The following is an 18,040-nucleotide window of genomic DNA, read 5'->3' as shown; positions in this document are numbered from 1 at the left end:
TAAAAAAAAAATTTTTGCATACATTTTACATTGTTTTATTAAAGTTTTGGACAGACAGGTTAATGAGCAAAGGAATTACCCATGTCGTGTTTGAATTATATATTTATTTCATGGTAAATTCACCACTCTGAATGAGCTTTCTTCTAAAAGCAGAGTCATTAAAATCAGACAATCGACGCGTACAACACGGTTGCCAACCAAATTCGCGCTTACAAGAAAGCTCAAACTCTCTTCATCGTGGAGAGTAAGTTTCAACACATTCCAGGAAAATTTCTGGGTAAATATTGTAACGATGCAAGGTTTTTTCAATTTTTTTTTATATCATTTTGCATAAATTCGCATAAAATGTGCATAAATTTGCATATAATTTGCATACAATTAGAATGCAGTTTTTACATTTTTGCATACATTTTACATTGTTTTACTAAAGTAGACAAAAGCAGACAACCGACGCGTACAACATAGTTGCCAACCGCCATCACGATTAGACGAAAGCTCAAACTCTTTCCATCGTTGACAGTAAGTTTGAAAAATTTTGAGCAAAATTTCTCCCGTCAAAGACTGTAGACATGATTCCTGAAAGTATAGTTCTAAAGCGTAAATTTTGAAAATTGTCCGAACCTTTCTTTAGCACAGTTTTAAGTTATGGCGAACCACTATGTGGAAATTCCCGGAATTATCCCCAACACAAAAGTTATGACAAGTTTGTCTGGGTAAATATTGTCATGATGCAAGGATTTTGCAATTTTTTTATTTAATCATTTCGCATAAATTAGCATAAAATGTGCATATATTTGCATATAATTTGTATACAATTAGCATGCAGTTTTTGTATTTTATTTTACATTTTTGCGTACATTTTGCATTGTTTTACTAAAGTGTGGGACAGACAGGTCAATGATCAAAGGAATTACTTATGTCGAGTTGGAATTATATATTTATTTCAATGTAATTTTACCGCTCTGAATGAGCTTTCTACTGCTACTTCTTTATAAAAGAAAAGCAGAACCATCAAAAGCAGACAACCGACGCGTACAACATTGTTGCCAACCGTCATCACGATTAGACGAAAGCTCAAACTCTTTCCATCGTGGAGAGTAAGTTTGAAAAATTTTGAGCAAAAGTTCTCCCGTCAAAGACTGTAGACATGATCCCTGAAAATATCGTTCTAAAACGTAAACGTTGAAAATTGTCCCAACCTTTCTTTAGCACAGATTTAAGTTTGTCTGGGTAAATATTGTAACGATGCAAGGCTTTTTGAAAAAAATAAAGAGTTTTTTCCCATTTTGCATAAATTAGCATAAAATGTGCATAAATTTGCATATAATTTGTATACAATTAGCATGCAGATTTTGTTAATTTTTTTTAAAAAAAATTGCGTACATTTTGCATTGTTTTAATAAAGTGTGGGACAGACAGGTCAATGATCAAAGGAATTACTCATGTCCAGTTAAAATTATATATTTATTTTAATGTAATTTCACCCCTCTGAATGAGCTTTTTCTGTTACTTCGTTATAAAAGAAAAGTAGAGTCATCAAAAACAGACAACCGACACGTATAACAATATTGTCACGATGCAAGACTTTTTGAAAAAAAGAGGGGTTTTTTATCATTTCACATAAATTAGCATAAAATGTGCATAAATTTGCATATAATTTGCATACAATTAGAATGCAGTTTTTACATTTTTGCATACATTTTACATTTTTTTTACTAAAGTAGACAAAAGCAGACAACCGACGCGTACAACATAGTTGCCAACCGCCATCACGATTAGACGAAAGCTCAAAGTCTTTCCATCGTTGACAGTAAGTTTGAAAAATTTTGAGCAAAATTTCTCCCGTCAAAGACTGTAGACATGATTCCTGAAAGTATAGTTCTAAAGCGTAAATTTTGAAAATTGTCCCAACCTTTCTTTAGCACAGTTTTAAGTTATGGCGAACCACTATGTGGAAATTCTCGGACTTATCCCTAACACAAAAGTTATGACAAGTTTGTCTGGGTAAATATTGTCATGATGCAGGGCTTTTGCAAAAAAAAAGTTTTTTTTTTTAAATCAATTTTTGCATAAATTAGCATAAAATGTGCATATATTTGCATATAATTTGTATACAATTAGCATGCAATTTTTGTAATTTTTTTTTACATTTTTGCGTACATTTTGCATTGTTTTACTAAAGTGTGGGACAGACAGGTCAATGATCAAAGGAATTACTTATGTCGAGTTGGAATTATATATTTATTTCAATGTAATTTTACTGCTCTGAATGAGCTTTCTACTGCTACTTCTTTATAAAAGAAAAGCAGAACCATCAAAAGCAGACAACCGACGCGTACAACATTGTTGCCAACCGTCATCACGATTAGACGAAAGCTCAAACTCTTTCCATCGTGGAGAGTAAGTTTGAAAAATTTTGAGCAAAATTTCTCCCGTCAAAGACTGTAGACATGATCCCTGAAAATATCGTTCTAAAGCGTAAACGTTGAAAATTGTCCCAACCTTTCTTTAGCACAGATTTAAGTTTGTCTGGGTAAATATTGTCACGATGCAAGGCTTTTTGAAAAAACTAAAGAGTTTTTTTTTCATTTCGCATAAATTAGCATAAAATGTGCATAAATTTGCATATAATTTGTATACAATTAGCATGCAGATTTTGTTATTTTTTTTATTTTTGCGTACATTTTGCATTGTTTTAATAAAGTGTGGGATAGACAGGTCAATGATCAAAGGAATTACTCATGTCCAGTTAAAATTATATATTTATTTTAATGTAATTTCACCCCTCTGAATGAGCTTTCTTCTTTTACTTTGTTATAAAAGAAAAGTAGAGTCATCAAAAACAGACAACCGACGCGTACAACATTGTTGCCAACCGTCATCACGATTAGACGAAAGCTCAAACTCTTTCCATCGTGGAGAGTAAGTTTGAAAAATTTTGAGCAAAATTTCTCCCGTCAAAGACTGTAGACATGATCCCTGAAAATATCGTTCTAAAGCGTAAACGTTGAAAATTGTCCCAACCTTTCATTAGCACAAATTTAAGTTTGTCTGGGTAAATATTGTCACGATGCAAGGCTTTTTGAAAAAATAAAGAGTTTTTTTTCCCATTTTGCATAAATTAGCATAAAATGTGCATAAATTTGCATATAATTTGTATACAATTAGCATGCAGATTTTGTTAATTTTTTTTAAAAAAAATTGCGTACATTTTGCATTGTTTTAATAAAGTGTGGGACAGACAGGTCAATGATCAAAGGAATTACTCATGTCCAGTTAAAATTATATATTTATTTTAATGTAATTTCACCCCTCTGAATGAGCTTTTTTCTGTTACTTCGTTATAAAAGAAAAGTAGAGTCATCAAAAACAGACAACCGACACGTATAACAATATTGTCACGGTGCAAGACTTTTTGAAAAAGAAGTGGGTTTTTTTTATCATTTCGCATAAATTAGCATAAAATGTGCATAAATTTGCATATAATTTGTATACAATTAGCATGCAGATTTTTTTTTTTTTTTTTATTTTTGCGTACATTTTGCATTGTTTTAATAAAGTGTGGGATAGACAGGTCAATGATCAAAGGAATTACTCATGTCCAGTTAAAATTAAATATATATTTATTTTAATGCAATTTCACCCCTCTGAATGAGCTTTCTTCTTTTACTTTGTTATAAAAGAAAAGTAGAGTCATCAAAAACAGACAACCGACACGTACAACAATATTGTCACGATGCAAGACTTTTTGAAAAAACAGAGGGTTTTTTTTTATCATTTCGCTTAAATTAGCATAAAATGTGCATAAATTTGCATATAATTTGTATACAATTAGCATGCAGATTTTATTTTTTTTTTTTATTTTTGCGTACATTTTGCATTGTTTTAATAAAGTGTGGGATAGACAGGTCAATGATCAAAGGAATTACTCATGTCCAGTTAAAATTATATATTTATTTTAATGTAATTTCACCCCTCTGAATGAGCTTTCTTCTTTTACTTTGTTATAAAAGAAAAGTAGAGTCATCAAAAACAGACAACTGACACGTACAACAATATTGTCACGATGCAAGACTTTTTGAAAAAAAAGAGGGTTTTTTTTATCATTTTGCATAAATTAGCATAAAATGTGCATAAATTTGCATACAATTTGCCGACATTAAGCATGCAGTTTTTTTAAAAAATTTTTACATACATTTCACATTGTTTTATTAAAGTGTTGGACAGGCAGGTCAATGAGCAAAGGAATTACCCATGTCGTGTTTGAATTATATATTTATTTCAAGGTAAATTTACCACTCTGAATGAGCTTTCTTCTAAAAGCAGATTCATCAAAAGCAGACAATCGACGCGTACAACACGGTTGCCAACCGCATTCGCGCTTACAAGAAAGCTCAAACTCTCTTCATCGTGGAGAGTAAGTTTCAACACATTCGAGGAAAATTTCTGGGTAAATATTGTCAAGATGCAAGGATTTTTCAATTTTTTTTTATATCATTTTGCATAAATTCGCATAAAATATGCATAAATTTGCATATAATTTGCATACAATTAGAATGCAGTTTTTACATTTTTGCATACATTTTACATTTTTTTTTTACTAAAGTAGACAAAAGCAGACAACCGACGCGTACAACATAGTTGCCAACCGCCATCACGATTAGACGAAAGCTCAAAGTCTTTCCATCGTTGACAGTAAGTTTGAAAAATTTTGAGCAAAATTTCTCCCGTCAAAGACTGTAGACATGATTCCTGAAAGTATAGTTCTAAAGCGTAAATTTTGAAAATTGTCCCAACCTTTCTTTAGCACAGTTTTAAGTTATGGCGAACCACTATGTGGAAATTCCCGGACTTATCCCTTACACAAAAGTTATGACAAGTTTGTCTGGGTAAATATTGTCATGATGCAAGGCTTTTGCAAAAAAAAGTTTTTTTTAAAAATCATTGTTGCATAAATTAGCATAAAATGTGCATATATTTGCATATAATTTGTATACAATTAGCATGCAGTTTTTGTAAAAATTTTTTTCATTTTTGCGTACATTTTGCATTGTTTTACTAAAGTGTGGGACAGACAGGTCAATGATCAAAGGAATTACTTATGTCGAGTTGGAATTATATATTTATTTCAATGTAATTTTACCGCTCTGAATGAGCTTTCTACTGCTACTTCTTTATAAAAGATAAGCAGAACCATCAAAAGCAGACAACCGACGCGTACAACGTTGTTGCCAACCGTCATCACGATTAGACGAAAGCTCAAACTCTTTCCATCGTGGAGAGTAAGTTTGAAAAATTTTGAGCAAAATTTCTCCCGTCAAAGACTGTAGACATGATCCCTGAAAATATCGTTCTAAAGCGTAAACGTTGAAAATTGTCCCAACCTTTCTTTAGCACAAATTTAAGTTTGTCTGGGTAAATATTGTCACGATGCAAGGCTTTTTGAAAAAATAAAGAGTTTTTTTTCCCATTTTGCATAAATTAGCATAAAATGTGCATAAATTTGCATATAATTTGTATACAATTAGCATGCAGATTTTGTTAATTTTTTTTTTAAAAAAAATTGCGTACATTTTGCATTGTTTTAATAAAGTGTGGGACAGACAGGTCAATGATCAAAGGAATTACTCATGTCCAGTTAAAATTATATATTTATTTTAATGTAATTTCACCCCTCTGAATGAGCTTTTTTCTGTTACTTCGTTATAAAAGAAAAGTAGAGTCATCAAAAACAGACAACCGACACGTATAACAATATTGTCACGATGCAAGACTTTTTGAAAAAGAAGAGGTTTTTTTTTATCATTTCGCATAAATTAGCATAAAATGTGCATAAATTTGCATATAATTTGTATACAATTAGCATGCAGATTTTTTTATTTTTTTTATTTTTGCGTACATTTTGCATTGTTTTAATAAAGTGTGGGATAGACAGGTCAATGATCAAAGGAATTACTCATGTCCAGTTAAAATTATATATTTATTTTAATGTAATTTCACCCCTCTGAATGAGCTTTCTTCTTTTACTTTGTTATAAAAGAAAAGTAGAGTCATCAAAAACAGACAACCGACACGTACAACAATATTGTCACGATGCAAGACTTTTTGAAAAAAAGAGGGGTTTTTTTTATCATTTTGCATAAATTAGCATAAAATGTGCATAAATTTGCATATAATTTGCCGACATTAAGCATGCAGTTTTTTTAAAAAATTTTTACATACATTTCACATTGTTTTATTAAAGTGTTGGACAGGCAGGTCAATGAGCAAAGGAATTACCCATGTCGTGTTTGAATTATATATTTATTTCAAGGTAAATTTACCACTCTGAATGAGCTTTCTTCTAAAAGCAGATTCATCAAAAGCAGACAATCGACGCGTACAACACAGTTGCCAACCGCATTCGCGCTTACAAGAAAGCTCAAACTCTCTTCATCGTGGAGAGTAAGTTTCAACACATTCAAGGAAAATTTCTGGGTAAATATTGTCACGATGCAAGGATTTTTCAAAATTTTTTTTTATCATTTTGCATAAATTCGCATAAAATGATCATAAATTTGCATATAATTTGCATACAATTAGAATGCAGTTTTTACATTTTTGCATACATTTTACATTTTTTTTACTAAAGTAGACAAAAGCAGACAACCGACGCGTACAACATAGTTGCCAACCGCCATCACAATTAGACGAAAGCTCAAAGTCTTTCCATCGTTGACAGTAAGTTTGAAAAATTTTGAGCAAAATTTCTCCCGTCAAAGACTGTAGACATGATTCCTGAAAGTATAGTTCTAAAGCGTAAATTTTGAAAATTGTCCCAACCTTTCTTTAGCACAGTTTTAAGTTATGGCGAACCACTATGTGGAAATTCCCGGACTTATCCCTAACACAAAAGTTATGACAAGTTTCTCTGGGTAAATATTGTCATGATGCAAGGCTTTTGCAAAAAAAAGTTTTTTTTTTTAATCAATTTTTGCATAAATTAGCATAAAATGTGCATATATTTGCATATAATTTGTATACAATTAGCATGCAGTTTTTGTAATTTTTTTTTACATTTTTGCGTACATTTTGCATTGTTTTACTAAAGTGTGGGACAGACAGGTCAATGATCAAAGGAATTACTTATGTCGAGTTGGAATTATATATTTATTTCAATGTAATTTTACCGCTCTGAATGAGCTTTCTACTGCTACTTCTTTATAAAAGAAAAGCAGAACCATCAAAAGCAGACAACCGACGCGTACAACATTGTTGCCAACCGTCATCACGATTAGACGAAAGCTCAAACTCTTTCCATCGTGGAGAGTAAGTTTGAAAAATTTTGAGCAAAATTTCTCCCGTCAAAGACTGTAGACATGATCCCTGAAAATATCGTTCTAAAGCGTAAACGTTGAAAATTGTCCAACCTTTCTTTAGCACAGATTTAAGTTTGTCTGGGTAAATATTGTCACGATGCAAGGCTTTTTGAAAAAAATAAAGAGTTTTTTTTTTCCATTTCACATAAATTAGCATAAAATGTGCATAAATTTGCATATAATTTGTATACAATTAGCATGCAGATTTTGTTAAGTTTTTTTAAAAAAAAAATTTGCGTACATTTTGCATTGTTTTAATAAAGTGTGGGACAGACAGGTCAATGATCAAAGGAATTACTAATGTCCAGTTAAAATTGTATATTTATTTTAATGTAATTTCACCCCTCTGAATGAGCTTTTTCTGTTACTTCGTTATAAAAGAAAAGTAGAGTCATCAAAAACAGACAACCGACACGTATAACAATATTGTCACGATGCAAGACTTTTTGAAAAAAAGAGGGGTTTTTTTATCATTTCACATAAATTAGCATAAAATGTGCATAAATTTGCATATAATTTGCATACAATTAGAATGCAGTTTTTACATTTTTGCATACATTTTACTTTTTTTTTTTACTAAAGTAGACAAAAGCAGACAACCGACGCGTACAACATAGTTGCCAACCGCCATCACGATTAGACGAAAGCTCAAAGTCTTTCCATCGTTGACAGTAAGTTTGAAAAATTTTGAGCAAAATTTCTCCCGTCAAAGACTGTAGACATGATTCCTGAAAGTATAGTTCTAAAGCGTAAATTTTGAAAATTGTCCCAACCTTTCTTTAGCACAGTTTTAAGTTATGGCGAACCACTATGTGGAAATTCCCGGACTTATCCCTAACACAAAAGTTATGACAAGTTTGTCTGGGTAAATATTGTCATGATGCAGGGCTTTTGCAAAAAAAAAGTTTTTTTTTTTAAATCAATTTTTGCATAAATTAGCATAAAATGTGCATATATTTGCATATAATTTGTATACAATTAGCATGCAATTTTTGTAATTTTTTTTTTACATTTTTGCGTACATTTTGCATTGTTTTACTAAAGTGTGGGACAGACAGGTCAATGATCAAAGGAATTACTTATGTCGAGTTGGAATTATATATTTATTTCAATGTAATTTTACTGCTCTGAATGAGCTTTCTACTGCTACTTCTTTATAAAAGAAAAGCAGAACCATCAAAAGCAGACAACCGACGCGTACAACATTGTTGCCAACCGTCATCACGATTAGACGAAAGCTCAAACTCTTTCCATCGTGGAGAGTAAGTTTGAAAAATTTTGAGCAAAATTTCTCCCGTCAAAGACTGTAGACATGATCCCTGAAAATATCGTTCTAAAGCGTAAACGTTGAAAATTGTCCCAACCTTTCTTTAGCACAGATTTAAGTTTGTCTGGGTAAATATTGTCACGATGCAAGGCTTTTTGAAAAAACTAAAGAGTTTTTTTCATTTCGCATAAATTAGCATAAAATGTGCATAAATTTGCATATAATTTGTATACAATTAGCATGCAGATTTTGTTATTTTTTTTATTTTTGCGTACATTTTGCATTGTTTTAATAAAGTGTGGGATAGACAGGTCAATGATCAAAGGAATTACTCATGTCCAGTTAAAATTATATATTTATTTTAATGTAATTTCACCCCTCTGAATGAGCTTTCTTCTTTTACTTTGTTATAAAAGAAAAGTAGAGTCATCAAAAACAGACAACCGACACGTACAACAATATTGTCACGATGCAAGACTTTTTGAAAAAAAGAGGGGTTTTTTTTATCATTTTGCATAAATTAGCATAAAATGTGCATAAATTTGCATACAATTTGCCGACATTAAGCATGCAGTTTTTTTAAAAAATTTTTACATACATTTCACATTGTTTTATTAAAGTGTTGGACAGGCAGGTCAATGAGCAAAGGAATTACCCATGTCGTGTTTGAATTATATATTTATTTCAAGGTAAATTTACCACTCTGAATGAGCTTTCTTCTAAAAGCAGATTCATCAAAAGCAGACAATCGACGCGTACAACACAGTTGCCAACCGCATTCGCGCTTACAAGAAAGCTCAAACTCTCTTCATCGTGGAGAGTAAGTTTCAACACATTCGAGGAAAATTTCTGGGTAAATATTGTCAAGATGCAAGGATTTTTCTAATTTTTTTTATATCATTTTGCATAAATTCGCATAAAATGTGCATAAATTTGCATATAATTTGCATACAATTAGAATGCAGTTTTTACATTTTTGCATACATTTTACATTTTTTTTTACTAAAGTAGACAAAAGCAGACAACCGACGCGTACAACATAGTTGCCAACCGCCATCACGATTAGACGAAAGCTCAAAGTCTTTCCATCGTTGACAGTAAGTTTGAAAAATTTTGAGCAAAATTTCTCCCGTCAAAGACTGTAGACATGATTCCTGAAAGTATAGTTCTAAAGCGTAAATTTTGAAAATTGTCCCAACCTTTCTTTAGCACAGTTTTAAGTTATGGCGAACCACTATGTGGAAATTCCCGGACTTATCCCTAACACAAAAGTTATGACAAGTTTGTCTGGGTAAATATTGTCATGATGCAAGGCTTTTGCAAAAAAAAGTTTTTTTAAAAATCATTTTTGCATAAATTAGCATAAAATGTGCATATATTTGCATATAATTTGTATACAATTAGCATGCAGTTTTTGTAAAAATTTTTTTCATTTTTGCGTACATTTTGCATTGTTTTACTAAAGTGTGGGACAGACAGGTCAATGATCAAAGGAATTACTTATGTCGAGTTGGAATTATATATTTATTTCAATGTAATTTTACCGCTCTGAATGAGCTTTCTACTGCTACTTCTTTATAAAAGAAAAGCAGAACCATCAAAAGCAGACAACCGACGCGTACAACATTGTTGCCAACCGTCATCACGATTAGACGAAAGCTCAAACTCTTTCCATCGTGGAGAGTAAGTTTGAAAAATTTTGAGCAAAAGTTCTCCCGTCAAAGACTGTAGACATGATCCCTGAAAATATCGTTCTAAAGCGTAAACGTTGAAAATTGTCCCAACCTTTCTTTAGCACAGATTTAAGTTTGTCTGGGTAAATATTGTAACGATGCAAGGCTTTTTGAAAAAAATAAAGAGTTTTTTTTCCCATTTTGCATAAATTAGCATAAAATGTGCATAAATTTGCATATAATTTGTATACAATTAGCATGCAGATTTTGTTAATTTTTTTAAAAAAAAATTGCGTACATTTTGCATTGTTTTAATAAAGTGTGGGACAGACAGGTCAATGATCAAAGGAATTACTCATGTCCAGTTAAAATTATATATTTATTTTAATGTAATTTCACCCCTCTGAATGAGCTTTTTCTGTTACTTCGTTATAAAAGAAAAGTAGAGTCATCAAAAACAGACAACCGACACGTATAACAATATTGTCACGATGCAAGACTTTTTGAAAAAAAGAGGGGTTTTTTTTATCATTTCACATAAATTAGCATAAAATGTGCATAAATTTGCATATAATTTGCATACAATTAGAATGCAGTTTTTACATTTTTGCATACATTTTACATTTTTTTTACTAAAGTAGACAAAAGCAGACAACCGACGCGTACAACATAGTTGCCAACCGCCATCACGATTAGACGAAAGCTCAAAGTCTTTCCATCGTTGACAGTAAGTTTGAAAAATTTTGAGCAAAATTTCTCCCGTCAAAGACTGTAGACATGATTCCTGAAAGTATAGTTCTAAAGCGTAAATTTTGAAAATTGTCCCAACCTTTCTTTAGCACAGTTTTAAGTTATGGCGAACCACTATGTGGAAATTCTCGGACTTATCCCTAACACAAAAGTTATGACAAGTTTGTCTGGGTAAATATTGTCATGATGCAGGGCTTTTGCAAAAAAAAAGTTTTTTTTTTTAAATCAATTTTTGCATAAATTAGCATAAAATGTGCATATATTTGCATATAATTTGTATACAATTAGCATGCAATTTTTGTAATTTTTTTTTACATTTTTGCGTACATTTTGCATTGTTTTACTAAAGTGTGGGACAGACAGGTCAATGATCAAAGGAATTACTTATGTCGAGTTGGAATTATATATTTATTTCAATGTAATTTTACTGCTCTGAATGAGCTTTCTACTGCTACTTCTTTATAAAAGAAAAGCAGAACCATCAAAAGCAGACAACCGACACGTACAACATTGTTGCCAACCGTCATCACGATTAGACGAAAGCTCAAACTCTTTCCATCGTGGAGAGTAAGTTTGAAAAATTTTGAGCAAAATTTCTCCCGTCAAAGACTGTAGACATGATCCCTGAAAATATCGTTCTAAAGCGTAAACGTTGAAAATTGTCCCAACCTTTCTTTAGCACAGATTTAAGTTTGTCTGGGTAAATATTGTCACGATGCAAGGCTTTTTGAAAAAACTAAAGAGTTTTTTTTCATTTCGCATAAATTAGCATAAAATGTGCATAAATTTGCATATAATTTGTATACAATTAGCATGCAGATTTTGATATTTTTTTTATTTTTGCGTACATTTTGCATTGTTTTAATAAAGTGTGGGATAGACAGGTCAATGATCAAAGGAATTACTCATGTCCAGTTAAAATTATATATTTATTTTAATGTAATTTCACCCCTCTGAATGAGCTTTCTTCTTTTACTTTGTTATAAAAGAAAAGTAGAGTCATCAAAAACAGACAACTGACACGTACAACAATATTGTCACGATGCAAGACTTTTTGAAAAAAAAGAGGGTTTTTTTTATCATTTTGCATAAATTAGCATAAAATGTGCATAAATTTGCATACAATTTGCCGACATTAAGCATGCAGTTTTTTTCAAAATTTTTTACATACATTTCACATTGTTTTATTAAAGTGTTGGACAGGCAGGTCAATGAGCAAAGGAATTACCCATGTCGTGTTTGAATTATATATTTATTTCAAGGTAAATTTACCACTCTGAATGAGCTTTCTTCTAAAAGCAGATTCATCAAAAGCAGACAATCGACGCGTACAACACGGTTGCCAACCGCATTCGCGCTTACAAGAAAGCTCAAACTCTCTTCATCGTGGAGAGTAAGTTTCAACACATTCGAGGAAAATTTCTGGGTAAATATTGTCAAGATGCAAGGATTTTTCAATTTTTTTTATATCATTTTGCATAAATTCGCATAAAATATGCATAAATTTGCATATAATTTGCATACAATTAGAATGCAGTTTTTACATTTTTGCATACATTTTACATTTTTTTTTACTAAAGTAGACAAAAGCAGACAACCGACGCGTACAACATAGTTGCCAACCGCCATCACGATTAGACGAAAGCTCAAAGTCTTTCCATCGTTGACAGTAAGTTTGAAAAATTTTGAGCAAAATTTCTCCCGTCAAGGACTGTAGACATGATTCCTGAAAGTATAGTTCTAAAGCGTAAATTTTGAAAATTGTCCCAACCTTTCTTTAGCACAGTTTTAAGTTATGGCGAACCACTATGTGGAAATTCCCGGACTTATCCCTTACACAAAAGTTATGACAAGTTTGTCTGGGTAAATATTGTCATGATGCAAGGCTTTTGCAAAAAAAAGTTTTTTTTAAAATCATTGTTGCATAAATTAGCATAAAATGTGCATATATTTGCATATAATTTGTATACAATTAGCATGCAGTTTTTGTAAAAATTTTTTTCATTTTTGCGTACATTTTGCATTGTTTTACTAAAGTGTGGGACAGACAGGTCAATGATCAAAGGAATTACTTATGTCGAGTTGGAATTATATATTTATTTCAATGTAATTTTACCGCTCTGAATGAGCTTTCTACTGCTACTTCTTTATAAAAGATAAGCAGAACCATCAAAAGCAGACAACCGACGCGTACAACGTTGTTGCCAACCGTCATCACGATTAGACGAAAGCTCAAACTCTTTCCATCGTGGAGAGTAAGTTTGAAAAATTTTGATCAAAATTTCTCCCGTCAAAGACTGTAGACATGATCCCTGAAAATATCGTTCTAAAGCGTAAACGTTAAAAATTGTCCCAACCTTTCTTTAGCACAAATTTAAGTTTGTCTGGGTAAATATTGTCACGATGCAAGGCTTTTTGAAAAAATAAAGAGTTTTTTTCCCATTTTGCATAAATTAGCATAAAATGTGCATAAATTTGCATATAATTTGTATACAATTAGCATGCAGATTTTGTTATTTTTTTTTTTAAAAAAAATTGCGTACATTTTGCATTGTTTTAATAAAGTGTGGGACAGACAGGTCAATGATCAAAGGAATTACTCATGTCCAGTTAAAATTATATATTTATTTTAATGTAATTTCACCCCTCTGAATGAGCTTTTTTCTGTTACTTCGTTATAAAAGAAAAGTAGAGTCATCAAAAACAGACAACCGACACGTATAACAATATTGTCACGATGCAAGACTTTTTGAAAAAGAAGAGGGTTTTTTTTTTATCATTTCGCATAAATTAGCATAAAATGTGCATAAATTTGCATATAATTTGTATACAATTAGCATGCAGATTTTTTTTTTTTTTATTTTTGCGTACATTTTGCATTGTTTTAATAAAGTGTGGGATAGACAGGTCAATGATCAAAGGAATTACTCATGTCCAGTTAAAATTATATATTTATTTTAATGTAATTTCACCCCTCTGAATGAGCTTTCTTCTTTTACTTTGTTATAAAAGAAAAGTAGAGTCATCAAAAACAGACAACCGACACGTACAACAATATTGTCACGATGCAAGACTTTTTGAAAAAAAGAGGGGTTTTTTTTTTATCATTTTGCATAAATTAGCATAAAATGTGCATAAATTTGCATATAATTTGCCGACATTAAGCATGCAGTTTTTTTAAAAAATTTTTACATACATTTCACATTGTTTTATTAAAGTGTTGGACAGGCAGGTCAATGAGCAAAGGAATTACCCATGTCGTGTTTGAATTATATATTTATTTCAAGGTAAATTTACCACTCTGAATGAGCTTTCTTCTAAAAGCAGATTCATCAAAAGCAGACAATCGACGCGTACAACACAGTTGCCAACCGCATTCGCGCTTACAAGAAAGCTCAAACTCTCTTCATCGTGGAGAGTAAGTTTCAACACATTCAAGGAAAATTTCTGGGTAAATATTGTCACGATGCAAGGATTTTTCAAAATTTTTTTTATCATTTTGCATAAATTCGCATAAAATGATCATAAATTTGCATATAATTTGCATACAATTAGAATGCAGTTTTTACATTTTTGCATACATTTTACATTTTTTTTACTAAAGTAGACAAAAGCAGACAACCGACGCGTACAACATAGTTGCCAACCGCCATCACAATTAGACGAAAGCTCAAAGTCTTTCCATCGTTGACAGTAAGTTTGAAAAATTTTGAGCAAAATTTCTCCCGTCAAAGACTGTAGACATGATTCCTGAAAGTATAGTTCTAAAGCGTAAATTTTGAAAATTGTCCCAACCTTTCTTTAGCACAGTTTTAAGTTATGGCGAACCACTATGTGGAAATTCCCGGACTTATCCCTAACACAAAAGTTATGACAAGTTTCTCTGGGTAAATATTGTCATGATGCAAGGCTTTTGCAAAAAAAAGTTGTTTTTTTTTAATCAATTTTTGCATAAATTAGCATAAAATGTGCATATATTTGCATATAATTTGTATACAATTAGCATGCAGTTTTTGTAATTTTTTTTTACATTTTTGCGTACATTTTGCATTGTTTTACTAAAGTGTGGGACAGACAGGTCAATGATCAAAGGAATTACTTATGTCGAGTTGGAATTATATATTTATTTCAATGTAATTTTACCGCTCTGAATGAGCTTTCTACTGCTACTTCTTTATAAAAGAAAAGCAGAACCATCAAAAGCAGACAACCGACGCGTACAACATTGTTGCCAACCGTCATCACGATTAGACGAAAGCTCAAACTCTTTCCATCGTGGAGAGTAAGTTTGAAAAATTTTGAGCAAAATTTCTCCCGTCAAAGACTGTAGACATGATCCCTGAAAATATCGTTCTAAAGCGTAAACGTTGAAAATTGTCCAACCTTTCTTTAGCACAGATTTAAGTTTGTCTGGGTAAATATTGTCACGATGCAAGGCTTTTTGAAAAAAATAAAGAGTTTTTTTTTCCATTTCACATAAATTAGCATAAAATGTGCATAAATTTGCATATAATTTGTATACAATTAGCATGCAGATTTTGTTAAGTTTTTTTAAAAAAAAAATTTGCGTACATTTTGCATTGTTTTAATAAAGTGTGGGACAGACAGGTCAATGATCAAAGGAATTACTAATGTCCAGTTAAAATTATATATTTATTTTAATGTAATTTCACCCCTCTGAATGAGCTTTTTCTGTTACTTCGTTATAAAAGAAAAGTAGAGTCATCAAAAACAGACAACCGACACGTATAACAATATTGTCACGATGCAAGACTTTTTGAAAAAAAGAGGGGTTTTTTTTATCATTTCACATAAATTAGCATAAAATGTGCATAAATTTGCATATAATTTGCATACAATTAGAATGCAGTTTTTACATTTTTGCATACATTTTACTTTTTTTTTTACTAAAGTAGACAAAAGCAGACAACCGACGCGTACAACATAGTTGCCAACCGCCATCACGATTAGACGAAAGCTCAAAGTCTTTCCATCGTTGACAGTAAGTTTGAAAAATTTTGAGCAAAATTTCTCCCGTCAAAGACTGTAGACATGATTCCTGAAAGTATAGTTCTAAAGCGTAAATTTTGAAAATTGTCCTAACCTTTCTTTAGCACAGTTTTAAGTTATGGCGAACCACTATGTGGAAATTCCCGGACTTATCCCTAACACAAAAGTTATGACAAGTTTGTCTGGGTAAATATTGTCATGATGCAGGGCTTTTGCAAAAAAAAAGTTTTTTTTTTTAAATCAATTTTTGCATAAATTAGCATAAAATGTGCATATATTTGCATATAATTTGTATACAATTAGCATGCAATTTTTGTAATTTTTTTTTTACATTTTTGCGTACATTTTGCATTGTTTTACTAAAGTGTGGGACAGACAGGTCAATGATCAAAGGAATTACTTATGTCGAGTTGGAATTATATATTTATTTCAATGTAATTTTACTGCTCTGAATGAGCTTTCTACTGCTACTTCTTTATAAAAGAAAAGCAGAACCATCAAAAGCAGACAACCGACGCGTACAACATTGTTGCCAACCGTCATCACGATTAGACGAAAGCTCAAACTCTTTCCATCGTGGAGAGTAAGTTTGAAAAATTTTGAGCAAAATTTCTCCCGTCAAAGACTGTAGACATGATCCCTGAAAATATCGTTCTAAAGCGTAAACGTTGAAAATTGTCCCAACCTTTCTTTAGCACAGATTTAAGTTTGTCTGGGTAAATATTGTCACGATGCAAGGCTTTTTGAAAAAACTAAAGAGTTTTTTTCATTTCGCATAAATTAGCATAAAATGTGCATAAATTTGCATATAATTTGTATACAATTAGCATGCAGATTTTGTTATTTTTTTTATTTTTGCGTACATTTTGCATTGTTTTAATAAAGTGTGGGATAGACAGGTCAATGATCAAAGGAATTACTCATGTCCAGTTAAAATTATATATTTATTTTAATGTAATTTCACCCCTCTGAATGAGCTTTCTTCTTTTACTTTGTTATAAAAGAAAAGTAGAGTCATCAAAAACAGACAACCGACACGTACAACAATATTGTCACGATGCAAGACTTTTTGAAAAAAAGAGGGGTTTTTTTTTATCATTTTGCATAAATTAGCATAAAATGTGCATAAATTTGCATACAATTTGCCGACATTAAGCATGCAGTTTTTTTAAAAATTTTTTACATACATTTCACATTGTTTTATTAAAGTGTTGGACAGGCAGGTCAATGAGCAAAGGAATTACCCATGTCGTGTTTGAATTATATATTTATTTCAAGGTAAATTTACCACTCTGAATGAGCTTTCTTCTAAAAGCAGATTCATCAAAAGCAGACAATCGACGCGTACAACACAGTTGCCAACCGCATTCGCGCTTACAAGAAAGCTCAAACTCTCTTCATCGTGGAGAGTAAGTTTCAACACATTCGAGGAAAATTTCTGGGTAAATATTGTCAAGATGCAAGGATTTTTCTAATTTTTTTTATATCATTTTGCATAAATTCGCATAAAATGTGCATAAATTTGCATATAATTTGCATACAATTAGAATGCAGTTTTTACATTTTTGCATACATTTTACATTTTTTTTTACTAAAGTAGACAAAAGCAGACAACCGACGCGTACAACATAGTTGCCAACCGCCATCACGATTAGACGAAAGCTCAAAGTCTTTCCATCGTTGACAGTAAGTTTGAAAAATTTTGAGCAAAATTTCTCCCGTCAAAGACTGTAGACATGATTCCTGAAAGTATAGTTCTAAAGCGTAAATTTTGAAAATTGTCCCAACCTTTCTTTAGCACAGTTTTAAGTTATGGCGAACCACTATGTGGAAATTCCCGGACTTATCCCTAACACAAAAGTTATGACAAGTTTGTCTGGGTAAATATTGTCATGATGCAAGGCTTTTGCAAAAAAAAGTTTTTTAAAAAATCATTTTTGCATAAATTAGCATAAAATGTGCATATATTTGCATATAATTTG

The 18,040-nt window shown here is 31.4% G+C and overlaps 11 non-coding genes and 7 pseudogenes across 11 annotated transcripts; all 18 read right to left on the bottom strand.

Moving 5' to 3' along the window:
• Positions 1–121: 121 nt before the first annotated feature.
• On the bottom strand, positions 122–309 carry LOC142196334 (small nucleolar RNA U3; annotated as a pseudogene).
• Positions 310–956: 647 nt separating this feature from the next.
• LOC142196271 (small nucleolar RNA U3) lies at positions 957–1,170 on the bottom strand. The gene has a single exon (XR_012715157.1). It is a non-coding gene; the product is annotated as a small nucleolar RNA U3 (small nucleolar RNA).
• Positions 1,171–2,259: 1,089 nt separating this feature from the next.
• Positions 2,260–2,473, bottom strand: LOC142196290 (small nucleolar RNA U3). The gene has a single exon (XR_012715170.1). It is a non-coding gene; the product is annotated as a small nucleolar RNA U3 (small nucleolar RNA).
• Positions 2,474–2,781: 308 nt separating this feature from the next.
• Positions 2,782–2,995, bottom strand: LOC142196272 (small nucleolar RNA U3). The gene has a single exon (XR_012715158.1). It is a non-coding gene; the product is annotated as a small nucleolar RNA U3 (small nucleolar RNA).
• A 1,299-nt stretch (positions 2,996–4,294) lies between these two features.
• On the bottom strand, positions 4,295–4,464 carry LOC142196306 (small nucleolar RNA U3; annotated as a pseudogene).
• Positions 4,465–5,141: 677 nt separating this feature from the next.
• Positions 5,142–5,355, bottom strand: LOC142196273 (small nucleolar RNA U3). The gene has a single exon (XR_012715159.1). It is a non-coding gene; the product is annotated as a small nucleolar RNA U3 (small nucleolar RNA).
• A 966-nt stretch (positions 5,356–6,321) lies between these two features.
• Positions 6,322–6,491, bottom strand: LOC142196315 (small nucleolar RNA U3; annotated as a pseudogene).
• A 676-nt stretch (positions 6,492–7,167) lies between these two features.
• Positions 7,168–7,381, bottom strand: LOC142196266 (small nucleolar RNA U3). Its single transcript, XR_012715152.1, has one exon. It is a non-coding gene; the product is annotated as a small nucleolar RNA U3 (small nucleolar RNA).
• Positions 7,382–8,479: 1,098 nt separating this feature from the next.
• On the bottom strand, positions 8,480–8,693 carry LOC142196289 (small nucleolar RNA U3). The gene has a single exon (XR_012715169.1). It is a non-coding gene; the product is annotated as a small nucleolar RNA U3 (small nucleolar RNA).
• A 629-nt stretch (positions 8,694–9,322) lies between these two features.
• Positions 9,323–9,492, bottom strand: LOC142196308 (small nucleolar RNA U3; annotated as a pseudogene).
• A 675-nt stretch (positions 9,493–10,167) lies between these two features.
• Positions 10,168–10,381, bottom strand: LOC142196270 (small nucleolar RNA U3). The gene has a single exon (XR_012715156.1). It is a non-coding gene; the product is annotated as a small nucleolar RNA U3 (small nucleolar RNA).
• A 1,093-nt stretch (positions 10,382–11,474) lies between these two features.
• On the bottom strand, positions 11,475–11,688 carry LOC142196295 (small nucleolar RNA U3). The gene has a single exon (XR_012715175.1). It is a non-coding gene; the product is annotated as a small nucleolar RNA U3 (small nucleolar RNA).
• Positions 11,689–12,318: 630 nt separating this feature from the next.
• Positions 12,319–12,488, bottom strand: LOC142196305 (small nucleolar RNA U3; annotated as a pseudogene).
• Positions 12,489–13,162: 674 nt separating this feature from the next.
• LOC142196269 (small nucleolar RNA U3) lies at positions 13,163–13,376 on the bottom strand. Its single transcript, XR_012715155.1, has one exon. It is a non-coding gene; the product is annotated as a small nucleolar RNA U3 (small nucleolar RNA).
• Positions 13,377–14,343: 967 nt separating this feature from the next.
• LOC142196318 (small nucleolar RNA U3) lies at positions 14,344–14,513 on the bottom strand (annotated as a pseudogene).
• A 676-nt stretch (positions 14,514–15,189) lies between these two features.
• Positions 15,190–15,403, bottom strand: LOC142196265 (small nucleolar RNA U3). Its single transcript, XR_012715151.1, has one exon. It is a non-coding gene; the product is annotated as a small nucleolar RNA U3 (small nucleolar RNA).
• A 1,097-nt stretch (positions 15,404–16,500) lies between these two features.
• Positions 16,501–16,714, bottom strand: LOC142196288 (small nucleolar RNA U3). The gene has a single exon (XR_012715168.1). It is a non-coding gene; the product is annotated as a small nucleolar RNA U3 (small nucleolar RNA).
• A 630-nt stretch (positions 16,715–17,344) lies between these two features.
• On the bottom strand, positions 17,345–17,514 carry LOC142196307 (small nucleolar RNA U3; annotated as a pseudogene).
• Between the last annotated feature and the right edge of the window lie 526 nt (positions 17,515–18,040).

The sequence above is a fragment of the Leptodactylus fuscus genome, chromosome 2 (genome assembly GCF_031893055.1).
Source record: "Leptodactylus fuscus isolate aLepFus1 chromosome 2, aLepFus1.hap2, whole genome shotgun sequence".
Lineage (NCBI taxonomy): Eukaryota > Metazoa > Chordata > Amphibia > Anura > Leptodactylidae > Leptodactylus > Leptodactylus fuscus.
This window is presented reverse-complemented; position numbering and strand designations above follow the sequence as displayed.